Raw genomic sequence first — 13,301 nt, 5'->3', positions numbered from 1 at the left:
AATTATTTCGGGGTTTTCAGTTACTATGTGCGAATGCCAGAGGTTGTCAAGTTCAAATTATTTTAATCCGTCTAAGAATAGGAAGCAAGAATCAGATTATCTTGATTCATGGTGTACGAAAACAAGTAACATGAATGAGCGGGTGTTGAGTGTGACGTGAGGAGGGGGATCCTGAGTGTGACGCGAGGAGGGGGATCCTGAGTGTGACGCGAGGAGGGGGATCCTGAGTGTGACGTGAGGAGGGGGATCCTGAGTGTGACGCGAGGAGGGGGATCCAGAGTGTGACGCGAGGAGGGGGATCCTGAGTGTGACGAGAGGAGGGGGATCCTGAGTGTGACGCGAGGAGGGGGATCCTGAGTGTGACGCGAGGAGGGGGATCCAGAGTGTGACGCGAGGAGGGGGATCCAGAGTGTGACGCGAGGAGGGGGATCCAGAGTGTGACGCGAGGAGGGGGATCCAGAGTGTGACGCGAGGAGGGGGATCCTGAGTGTGACGTGAGGAGGGGGATCCAGAGTGTGACGCGAGGAGGGGGATCCTGAGTGTGACGCGAGGAGGGGGATCCTGAGTGTGACGCGAGGAGGGGGATCCTGAGTGTGACGTGAGGAGGGGGATCCTGAGTGTGACGAGAGGAGGGGGATCCAGAGTGTGACGAGAGGAGGGGGATCCAGAGTGTGACGAGAGGAGGGGGATCCTGAGTGTGACGCGAGGAGGGGGATCCAGAGTGTGTCGCGAGGAGGGGGATCCTGAGTGTGACGAGAGGAGGGGGATCCTGAGTGTGACGAGAGGAGGGGGATCCTGAGTGTGACGAGAGGAGGGGGATCCTGAGTGTGACGAGAGGAGGGGGATCCAGAGTGTGACGAGAGGAGGGGGATCCAGAGTGTGACGAGAGGAGGGGGATCCTGAGTGTGACGCGAGGAGGGGGATCCAGAGTGTGTCGCGAGGAGGGGGATCCTGAGTGTGACGAGAGGAGGGGGATCCTGAGTGTGACGAGAGGAGGGGGATCCTGAGTGTGACGAGAGGAGGGGGATCCTGAGTGTGACGAGAGGAGGGGGATCCTGAGTGTGACGAGAGGAGGGGGATCCAGAGTGTGACGAGAGGAGGGGGATCCAGAGTGTGACGAGAGGAGGGGGATCCTGAGTGTGACGAGAGGAGGGGGATCCTGAGTGTGTCGCGAGGAGGGGGATCCTGAGTGTGACGAGAGGAGGGGGATCCTGAGTGTGACGAGAGGAGGGGGATCCTGAGTGTGACGAGAGGAGGGGGATCCTGAGTGTGACGAGAGGAGGGGGATCCAGAGTGTGACGAGAGGAGGGGGATCCAGAGTGTGACGAGAGGAGGGGGATCCTGAGTGTGTCGCGAGGAGGGGGATCCTGAGTGTGACGCGAGGAGGGGGATCCTGAGTGTGACGAGAGGAGGGGGATCCTGAGTGTGACGAGAGGAGGGGGTTTTGGGTGTGACAAAAGGAGGTGGGTTCTTACGTGCAAGGATCGTCTCACACTACTCAATCATGGGAGGAGACTGAAAGCATCAGCATGAGTCATCCATGCAACATTGGGGACACCATGCAACACCTAGGACACCCGTGCAACACTGGGGACACCATGCAACACCTAGGACACCCGTGCAACACTGGGAACACCATGCAACACCTAGGACACCCGTGCAACACTGGGGACACCATGCAACACCTAGGACACCAGTGCAACACTGGGGACACCATGCAACACTGGGGACACCATGCAACACCAAGGACACCCGTGCAACACTGGGGACACCATGCAACACTGGGAACACCATGCAACACCTAGGACACCCGTGCAACACTGGGGACACCATGCAACACTGGGGACACCATGCAACACCAAGGACACCCGTGCAACACTGGGGACACCATGCAACACTGGGAACACCATGCAACACCTAGGACACCCGTGCAACACTGGGGACACCATGCAACACCAAGGACACCCGTGCAACACTGGGGACACCATGCAACACTGGGAACACCATGCAACACCTAGGACACCCGTGCAACACTGGGGACACCATGCAACACTGGGAACACCATGCAACACCTAGGACACCCGTGCAACACTGGGGACACCATGCAACACTGGGAACACCATGCAACACCTAGGACACCCGTGCAACACTGGGGACACCATGCAACACTGGGAACACCATGCAACACCTAGGACACCCGTGCAACACTGGGGACACCATGCAACACTGGGAACACCATGCAACACCTAGGACACCCGTGCAACACTGGGGACACCATGCAACACTGGGAACACCATGCAACACCTAGGACACCCGTGCAACACTGGGGACACCATGCAACACTGGGAACACCATGCAACACCTAGGACACCCGTGCAACACTGGGGACACCATGCAACACTGGGAACACCATGCAACACCAAGGACACCCGTGCAACACTGGGAACACCATGCAACACCAGGGACACCCGTACAACACTGGGGACACCATGCAACACTGGGAACACCATGCAACACCAAGGACACCCGTGCAACACTGGGAACACCATGCAACACCAAGGACACCCGTGCAACACTGGGAACACCATGCAACACCAGGGACACCCATACAACACTGGGGACACCATGCAACACCAGGGACCACACAACACCAGAGACACCACACAACACCAGAGACACCACACAACACCAGGGACACCACACAACACTAGGGACACCACACAACACCAGAGACACCACACAACACCAGGGACACCACACAACACCAGGGACACCACACAACACCAGGACACCACACAACACCAGAGACACCACACACACAACCACGGGACACCACACAACACCAGAGACACCACACAACACCAGGGACACCACACAACACCAGAGACACCACACAACACTAGGGACAACACACAACACCAGAGACACCACACAACACCAGAGACACCACACAACACCAGGGACACCACACAACACCAGAGACACCACACAACACCAGGGACACCACACAACACCAGAGACACCACACAACACCAGGGACACCACACAACACCAGGGACACCACACAACACCAGAGACACCACACAACACCAGGGACACCACACAACACCAGAGACACCACACAACACCAGAGACACCACACAACACCAGGACACCACACAACACCAGAGACACCACACAACACTAGGGACACCACACAACACCAGAGACACACACAACACCAGGGACACCACACAACACCAGAGACACCACACAACACCAGAGACACCACACAACACCAGAGGACACCACACAACACCAGAGACACCACACAACACCAGGGACACCACACAACACCAGAGACACCACACAACACCAGGGACACCACACAACACCAGGACCCACACAAACCAGAGACACCACACAACACCAGAGACACCACACAACACCAGAGACACCACACAACACTCAGAGACACCACACAACACCAGGACACCACACAACACCAGAGACACACACAACACCAGGGACACCACACAACACCAGGGACACCACACAACACCAGGAGACACCACACAACACCAGAGACACCACACAACACCAGGGACACCACACAACACCAGAGACACCACACAACACCAGAGACACCACACAACACCAGGGACACCACACAACACCAGAGACACCACACAACACCAGGGACACCACACAACACCAGAGACACCACACAACACCAGGACACCACACAACACCAGGGACACCACACAACACCAGAGACACCACACAACACCAGGGACACCACACAACACCAGAGACACCACACAACACCAGAGACACCACACAACACCAGAGACACCACACAACACCAGAGACACCACACAACACCAGAGACACACACACACCAGAGGACACCACACAACACCAGGGACACCACACAACACCAGAGACACACACAACACCAGAGACACCACACACACCAGAGACACCACACAACACCAGAGACACCACACAACACCAGAGACACCACACAACACCAGGGACACCACACAACACCAGAGACACCACACAACACCAGAGACACCACACAACACCAGAGACACACACAACACCAGGGACACCACACAACACCAGGGACACCACACAACACCAGAGACACCACACAACACCAGAGACACCACACAACACCAGGGACACCACACAACACCAGAGACACCACACAACACCAGAGACACCACACAACACCAGAGACACCACACAACACCAGGGACACCACACAACACCAGAGACACCACACAACACCAGGGACACCACACAACACCAGGGACACCACACAACACCAGAGACACCACACAACACCAGGGACACCACACAACACCAGAGACACCACACACCAGGACCACACACCAGGACACCACACAACACCAGAGACACCACACAACACCAGAGGACACCACACAACACCAGAGACACACACAACACCAGGGACACCACACAACACCAGGGACACCACACAACACCAGAGACACCACACAACACCAGAGACACCACACAACACCAGGACACCACACAACACCAGAGACACCACACAACACCAGAGACACCACACAACACCAGAGACACCACACAACACCAGAGACACCACACAACACCAGGGACACCACACAACACCAGGGACACCACACAACACCAGAGACACCACACAACACCAGAGACACCACACAACACCAGGGACACCACACAACACCAGAGACACCACACAACACCATAGACACCACACAACACCAGGGACACCACACAATACAACACCAGGGACACCTACACAACACCAGAGACACCACACAACACCAGAGACACCACACAACACCAGGGACACCACACAATACAACACCAGGGACACCACACAACACCAGAGACACCACACAACACCAGAGACACCACACAACACCAGGGACACCTACACAACACCAGAGACACCACACAACACCAGAGACACCACACAACACCAAGGACATCCACACAACACCAGAGACCACTTAACACCAATACCACCCACACAACACCAGAGACGCCACACAACACCAAGGACATCCACACAACACCAGGGACACCTACACAACACTAGGGACACCACACAACACCAGGGACACCACACAACACCAGTACCACCCACACAACACCAGGGACACCACACAACACCAAGGACATCCACACAACACCAGGGACACCACACAACATCAAGGACATCCAAACAACACCAGGAACACCACACCAGAGAAAACACACAACACCAGGGACACCAACATAACACCAGGGACACCAACACAACACCCACTTACACTAGAGACACCGTAGGACACCACGACCACACAACACAACAGTAGGGACACACAAACAACACCAGGGACACCAAAACAACACCAGGGACACAACACAACACCAACGACTGGCCTCAAAAACCCAAGACAGAAAATCCCACGCCCGTCTCCATGTTTTCGAAACTTTCCCGGAACTTTCTTGACACTTTCTCCGGCCTGGGACACGTCTCGACCATTACCATCCCTGTAAATGACAAGGTGGTAGTCCGGTACCTGTGAAGGTGCAGTGGGAAGACACCAGTAGCGGGGGGGGGGGGGAAATTTTTGAATGGTTTGAGGAACCTTAGTATCCCATAACGAGAGAGAGAGAGAGAGAGAGAGAGAGAGAGAGAGAGAGAGAGAGAGAGAGAGAGAGAGAGAGAGAGAGACTTCGACTTCCAAAGTAACTGAATACTAAGGCGAAGAGACGAGAGAATTACCGAAGAAGTAGAGAAACATGAATATCAGTCCATGGCAATACACTTGGTAAGTCTTTTTGTCTCGAATATTGCTCACTCCAACTCGAATATCAGAGTTTAAGTGACTAGAAAGCAACAGCCATTAATTGATACAAACAGTTTCTCAGTCTGCGTTTGATATGTTATTGAATTGGAATTCTGCAAGAATATTTGTGACGAGAAAAGGGAAGCAGGAAATGTATGATACGTAAAATCTTATCACAATGTAGCTGTGTCATCAAGGAGACAACATTGGATATTTTTTCCCATTTTTGACCTTAGGTCCTATCTCAGGCCAGTTAGGTGAATTCTGAATAAAATTCACCTCCGAAGAGATCTTGTTTACTATGATTATATCAAAGTAAAATTTTCGCCGTACAATTATAACGATGCAATTACTAAAGCTAAACCAATCATATGAATGTTAATTCTAACCCATCCAAGTACAGCAAAAACATTTTCTTCAGGTATCACATAAATTTTGACTTCTGCCACACAATCACGAACAAAATGATTGTGCTTCCATGCTCATGTAATTTTTTGTTCTGTTCCTTCTTACCGACTGATGCGGGTGCATAAAACAAGAACTCGACAAATGTCAGGGTAACTTATTGATTGGAAGTATGTAAACTCTACTGACAGGTCATCCTATTTAGGGGAATAACGATAGATATTTCCTATTGTTTCAATTTTCTTTTTGTTAGTACCTTGTTTTTGCACTCCTTCAAAGGCTTCTTGCTTCTATCCACCATTATTTGGTTGTCCTCCATAATGGAGAATGTGTTGCTGTCAACGAAAACACACTTATACGCCTTCAATGTATCGTGATGAAAGCGAGAAAACTTATTATAGTCGTTCACCCATAGTCATAGTTGGGTTCATAGAAAACGATACATTCTGCTTCGAGGAAATGGAAGCAATGACTTGAGGGTAAACTATTAAGTAGGTTATGTCTAATTGCAAACATGCTCTAGCAAGACCTTAACAAACTGATGTACATCTTGATGTCTTGAAATACACCTTTCTTTCCCAGGGTCTGCATGGATTACACAATATTCCTTATTATAACATTTCAGGGACTAAGGTTGCTTCTGTCCATTTTCTTTATATACTGGTTATCATTGTTGACTATGAACTCACGCACGGGCACCGCCTGGTCAAATTCTGTGATGTAATTATTTCACGAAAGTGCACTTGGGAACTTATCGTGTTTCATTTTCCCCATTGACTCATAGGAATATATATATATATATATATATATATATATATATATATATATATATATATATATATATATATATATATATATATATATATATATATATATATATATATATGATAGAGTTGATAGAGATGCTCTGTGGAAGGTATTAAGAATATATGGTGTGGGAGGCAAGTTGTTAGAAGCAGTGAAAAGTTTTTATCGAGGATGTAAGGCATGTGTACGTGTAGGAAGAGAGGAAAGTGATTGGTTCTCAGTGAATGTAGGTTTGCGGCAGGGGTGTGTGATGTCTCAATGATTGTTTAATTTGTTTATGGATGGGGTTGTTAGGGAGGTGAATGCAAGAGTTTTGGAAAGAGGGGCAAGTATGAAGTCTGTTAGGGATGAGAGAGCTTGGGAAGTGAGTCAGTTGTTGTTCGCTGATGAAACAGCACTGGTGGCTGATTCATGTGAGAAACTGCAGAAGCTGGTGACTGAGTTTGGTAAAGTGTGTGAAAGAAGAAAGTTAAGAGTAAATGTGAATAAGAGCAAGGTAATTAGGTACAGTAGGGTTGAGGGTCAAGTCAATTGGGAGGTAAGTTTGAATGGAGAAAAACTGGAGGAAGTAAAGTGTTTTAGATATCTGGGAGTGGATCTGGCAGCGGATGGAACCATGGAAGCGGAAGTGGATCATAGGGTGGGGGAGGGGGCGAAAATCCTGGGAGCCTTGAAGAATGTGTGGAAGTCAAGAACATTATATCGGGAAGCAAAAATGGGTATGTTTGAAGGAATAGTGGTTCCAACAATGTTGTATGGTTGCGAGGCGTGGGCTATGGATAGAGTTGTGCGCAGGAGGATGGATGTGCTGAAAATGAGATGTTTGAGGACAATGTGTGGTGTGAGGTGGTTTGATCGAGTAAGTAACGTAAGGGTAAGAGAGATGTGTGGAAATAAAAAGAGCGTGGTTGAGAGAGCAGAAGAGGGTGTTTTGAAATGGTTTGGGCCCATGGAGAGAATGAGTGAGGAAAGATTGACCAAGAGGATATATGTGTTGGAGGTGGAGGGAATGAGGAGAAGTGGGAGACCAAATTGGAGGTGGAAAGATGGAGTGAAAAAAATTTTGTGTGATCGGGGCCTGAACATGCAGGAGGGTGAAAGGAGGGCAAGGAATAGAGTGAATTGGATCGATGTGGTATACCGGGGTTGACGTGCTGTCAGTGGATTGAATCAGGGCATGTGAAGCATCTGGGGTAAACCATGGAAAGCTGTGTAGGTATGTATATTTGCGTGTGTGGACGTATGTATATACATGTGTATGGGGGTGGGTTGGGCCATTTCTTTCGTCTGTTTCCTTGCGCTACCTCGCAAACGTGGGAGACAGCGGCAAAAAAAAAAAAAAAATATATATATATATATATATATATATATATATATATATATATATATATATATATATATATATATATATATATTATCCCTGGGGATGGGGGAGAGGGAGTGCTTCCCGCGTATTCCCTGCATGTCGTAGAAGGTGACTGGGAGGGGGGGGAGCGGGGGGCTGGAGATCCTCCCCTCTCGTCTTTAGTTTTCCTAATGAAGGAACAGAGGAGTGGGCCAAGTGAGGATATTCCCTCAAAGGCTCAGTCCTCTGTTCTTGGCGATACCTTGCTGACGTGGGAGGTGGCAAATGGTGTGAAAAATGTATATATATATGTATATATATATATATATATATATATATATATATATATATATATATATATATATATATATATATGGGGATAGGGGAGAAAGAATACTACCCGCATATTCCCCGTGTGTTGTAGAAGGTGATTAAAGGGGGCGGGAGCGGAGCGCTGGAAACCCTCCCCTCCTTGTATTTTACTTTCTAATGGGGGAAACAGAAGAAGGAGTCATGTGGGGAGTGTTCATCCTCCTCAAAAGCTCAGATTGGGGTGTCTAAATGTGTGTGGATGTAACCAAAATGAGAAAAAAAGGAGAGATAGGTAGTGTGTTTGAGGAAAGGAATCTGGATATTTTGGCTCTGAGTGAAACGAAGCTCATGGCTACAGGGGAAGAGTGGTTTGGGAATGTCTTGGGAGGAAAGTCTGGGGTTGGTGAGAGGACAAGAGCAAATGAAGGAATAGCACTATTCCTGAATTAGGAGTTGTGGGAATATGCGAGAGAGTGTAAGAAAGTAAACTCTAGATTGATATGGGTAGAACTGAAGTGGATGGAGAGAGATGGTTGATTATTGGTGCCTATGCACCTGATCATGAGAAGAAAGATCATGGGAGGGATGTGTTTTGGGAGCAGCTGAGTGACTGTATTATCAGTTTTGATGCACGAGACCAGGTTATAGTGATGGTGATTTGAATGCAAAGTTGCATAATGTGGCAGTTGAGGGTATAATTGATGTACATGGGGTGTTCAGTGTTGTAAATGGAAATGGTGAAGAGCTTATGGATTTTTGTACTGAAAAAGGACTGGTGATTGGGAATACCTGGTTTAAAAAGAGAGATATACACAAGTATATGTATGTGAGTAGGAGAGATGGCCAGAGGGCGTTATTGGATTATGTGGTAATTGATAGGCATGTAAAAGAGAGACTTTTGGATGTTAATGTGCTGAGACTTGTCCCTCAACCCTACTGAACCTAATATCCTTGCTCTTATTAACATTTACTCTCAAATTTCTTCTTTCACACACTTTACCAAACTCAGTCACCAACTTCTGCAGTTTCTCACCTGAATCAGCCACCAGTGCTGTATCATCAGCGAACAACAACTGACTCACTTCCCAAGCCCTCTCATCCTCAACAGACTGCATACTTGCCTCTCTCTCCAAAACTCTTGCATTCATCTCCCTAACCATCTCATCCATAAACAAATTAAACAACCATGGAGGCATCATGCACCTGTGCCGCAAACCAAAATTCACTGGGAACCAATCACTTTCCTCTCTTCCTACTCCTCGGTAAAAACTTTTCACTGCTTCTCAGCATTATCCTTAAACATTTCATTTCCAAAACATCCACACTCAACTGCACATCTTTATCAATAGCCCATGCCTCACACCCATACAATATCATCGGAACTACTATTCCTCAAGCATAACCATTTTTGCCTCTCATATAATGTTCTCTCATTCCCATTCCATACATTCTTCAGCACCTCCAAAACCTTTGCCCCTTTCCTCTCCCTTATGCTCCGTTGCCCTGCGCTCTTTTCGTGTAGATACACATGTAGTATCAGTATACTGTATGACCTATGATCCTGGTCATTGGACATGGCCAGCTTCCTGTGTATTTTCAGGAGCCTTATAAAGATAGAAGGGACTCCTGGACAGGAAAGAAAATATGTACATACAGTATTACTGTAAAGGGTTACACCACAAGTGAAGAGTCACCTTTACCGATGTTGTACCGTTGTTAATGGATAAAAAGAACGAGTCATGTCAAGGATATGCTCACTTCAAAATGGTTAATAATTTTCTTTGAGCCGCAAGAAGTTTATAAAAGGAGTTCTGAGGTTATATTATAAATACTGGTATATATGTGTATATATATATATATATATATATATATATATATATATATATATATATATATATATATATATATATCCCTGGGGATAGGGGAGAAAGAATACTTCCCACGTATTCCCTGCGTGTCGTAGAAGGCGACTAAAAGGGGAGGGAGCGGGTGGCTGGAAATCCTCCCCTCTCGTTTTTTTTTGATTTTCCAAAAGAAGGAACAGAGAAGGGGGCCAGGTGAGGATTTTCCCTCTAAGGCCCAGTCCTCTGTTCTTAACGCTACCTCGCAAACGCGGGAAATGGCGAATAGTATGAAAAAAAAAAAAAAAAAAATATATATATATATATATATATATATATATATATATATATATATATACTTTGTCGCTGTTTCCCGCGTTAGCGAGGTAGCGCAAGGAAACAGACGAAAGAATGGCCCAACCCACTCACATACACATATATATACATACACGTCTACACAGGCACATATACATACCTATACATTCCAACGTATACATATCTATACATACACACAAATATACATATGTACACATGTACATAATTCATACTTGCTACCTTTATTCATTCCCGTCGCCACCCCGCTACACATGAAATGACAACCCCCTCCCCCCTCATGTATGTGAGGTAGCGCTAGGAAAAGACAACAAAGGCCACATTCGTTCACACTCAGTCTCTAGCTGTCATGTATATTGCACCGAAACCACTGCTCCCTTTCCACATCCAGGCCCCACAAAACTTTCCATGGTTTACCTCAGACGCTTCACATGCCCTGATTCAATCCACGGGGAAAATGAAACACGATAAGTTCCCAAGTGCACTTTCGTGAAATAATCACATCATCGGGGGAGATACATAAAAGAAATATAAGTCGGCTACGTCTTTTCGTTGTATATCAGCTGACTTATATTTCTTTCTTGTATCTCCTCTGATGATGTGATTATTACACGAAAGTGCACTTGGGAACTTATCGTGTTTCATTTTCCCCGTGGACTCATTGGAATATACTTGATCACGCGCAAAATTGTGATCCTTTCCTATATATATATATATATATATATATATATATACATATGGAAAGAGGGGCAAGTATGAAGTCTGTTGGGGATGAGAGAGCTTGGGAAGTGAGTCAGTTGTTGTTCGCTGATGATACAGCGCTGGTGGCTGATTCATGTGAGAAACTGCAGAAGCTGGTGACTGAGTTTGGTAAAGTGTGTGAAAGAAGAAAGTTAAGAGTAAATGTGAATAAGAGCAAGGTTATTAGGTACAGTAGGGTTGAGGGTCAATTCAATTGGGAGGTGAGTTTGAATGGAGAAAAACTGGAGGAAGTGAAGTGTTTTAGATATCTGGGAGTGGATCTGGCAGCGGATGGAACCATGGAAGCGGAAGTGGATCATAGGGTGGGGGAGGGGGCGAAAATTCTGGGAGCCTTGAAGAATGTGTGGAAGTCGAGAACATTATCTCGGAAAGCAAAAATGGGTATGTTTGAAGGAACAGTGGTTCCAACAATGTTGTATGGTTGCGAGGCGTGGGCTATGGATAGAGTTGTGCGCAGGAGGATGGATGTGCTGGAAATGAGATGTTTGAGGACAATGTGTGGTGTGAGGTGGTTTGATCGAGTAAGTAACGTAAGGGTAAGAGAGATGTGTGGAAATAAAAAGAGCGTGGTTGAGAGAGCAGAAGAGGGTGTTTTGAAATGGTTTGGTCACATGGAGAGAATGAGTGAGGAAAGATTGACCAAGAGGATATATGTGTCGGAGGTGGAGGGAACGAGGAGAAGAGGGAGACCAAATTGGAGGTGGAAAGATGGAGTGAAAAAGATTTTGTGTGATCGGGGCCTGAACATGCAGGAGGGTGAAAGGAGGGCAAAGAATAGAGTGAATTGGATCGATGTGGTATACCGGGGTTGACGTGCTGTCAGTGGATTGAATCAAGGCATGTGTATGGGGGTGGGTTGGGCCATTTCTTTCGTCTGTTTCCTTGCGCTACCTCGCAAACGCGGGAGACAGCGGAAAAAAAAAAAATATATATATATATATATATATATATTATCCCTGGGGATAGGGAATTAAGAATACTTCCCACGTATTCCCTACGTGTCGTAGAAGGCGACTAAAAGGGGAGGGAGCGGGGGGCTGGAAATCCTCCCCTCTCGTTTTTTTTTTTTTTTTAATTTCCAAAAGAAGGAACGGAGGGGGCCAGGTGAGGATATTCCAAAAAAGGCCCAGTCCTCTGTTCTTAACGCTACCTCGCTAACGCGGGAAATGGCGAATAGTTAAAAAAAAAAAATATATATATATATATATATATATATATATATATATATATATATATATATATATATATATATATATATATATATATATATATATATATAACGATGAAATTCTTACACTAAGAAAAATATTAGTTTTCTCATATTGCGAACTATCTCGAGTCGGTGAGCAGTCGGGTATGACAGAATCCATTAAAGCGACTATTTAACATATTTTTGTGGATATGTTTTGTATTCATATTCATGATAAATATTCTGGTTTAATTATTCTGTAGCAAAATAGTACAATTACATACAGTAATTGTTTTGCAATCTGGTAATGCCTGCGTAGGCACACTTGAATGCAGAGAATTGTAAACAAAAATATTTTGAATAGCCTAGTGGAGAGCTGGACACAGTTTCGGTGTTAAATGGAACAGTTGCAAGCTCTTTTGTTATGTGATTGTTTAACATTTGAACGAAGACGAATAAGAACTAGAGGA

The sequence above is a fragment of the Panulirus ornatus genome, chromosome 56 (genome assembly GCF_036320965.1).
Source record: "Panulirus ornatus isolate Po-2019 chromosome 56, ASM3632096v1, whole genome shotgun sequence".
Lineage (NCBI taxonomy): Eukaryota > Metazoa > Arthropoda > Malacostraca > Decapoda > Palinuridae > Panulirus > Panulirus ornatus.
Note: the sequence above shows the minus strand (reverse complement) of the source record.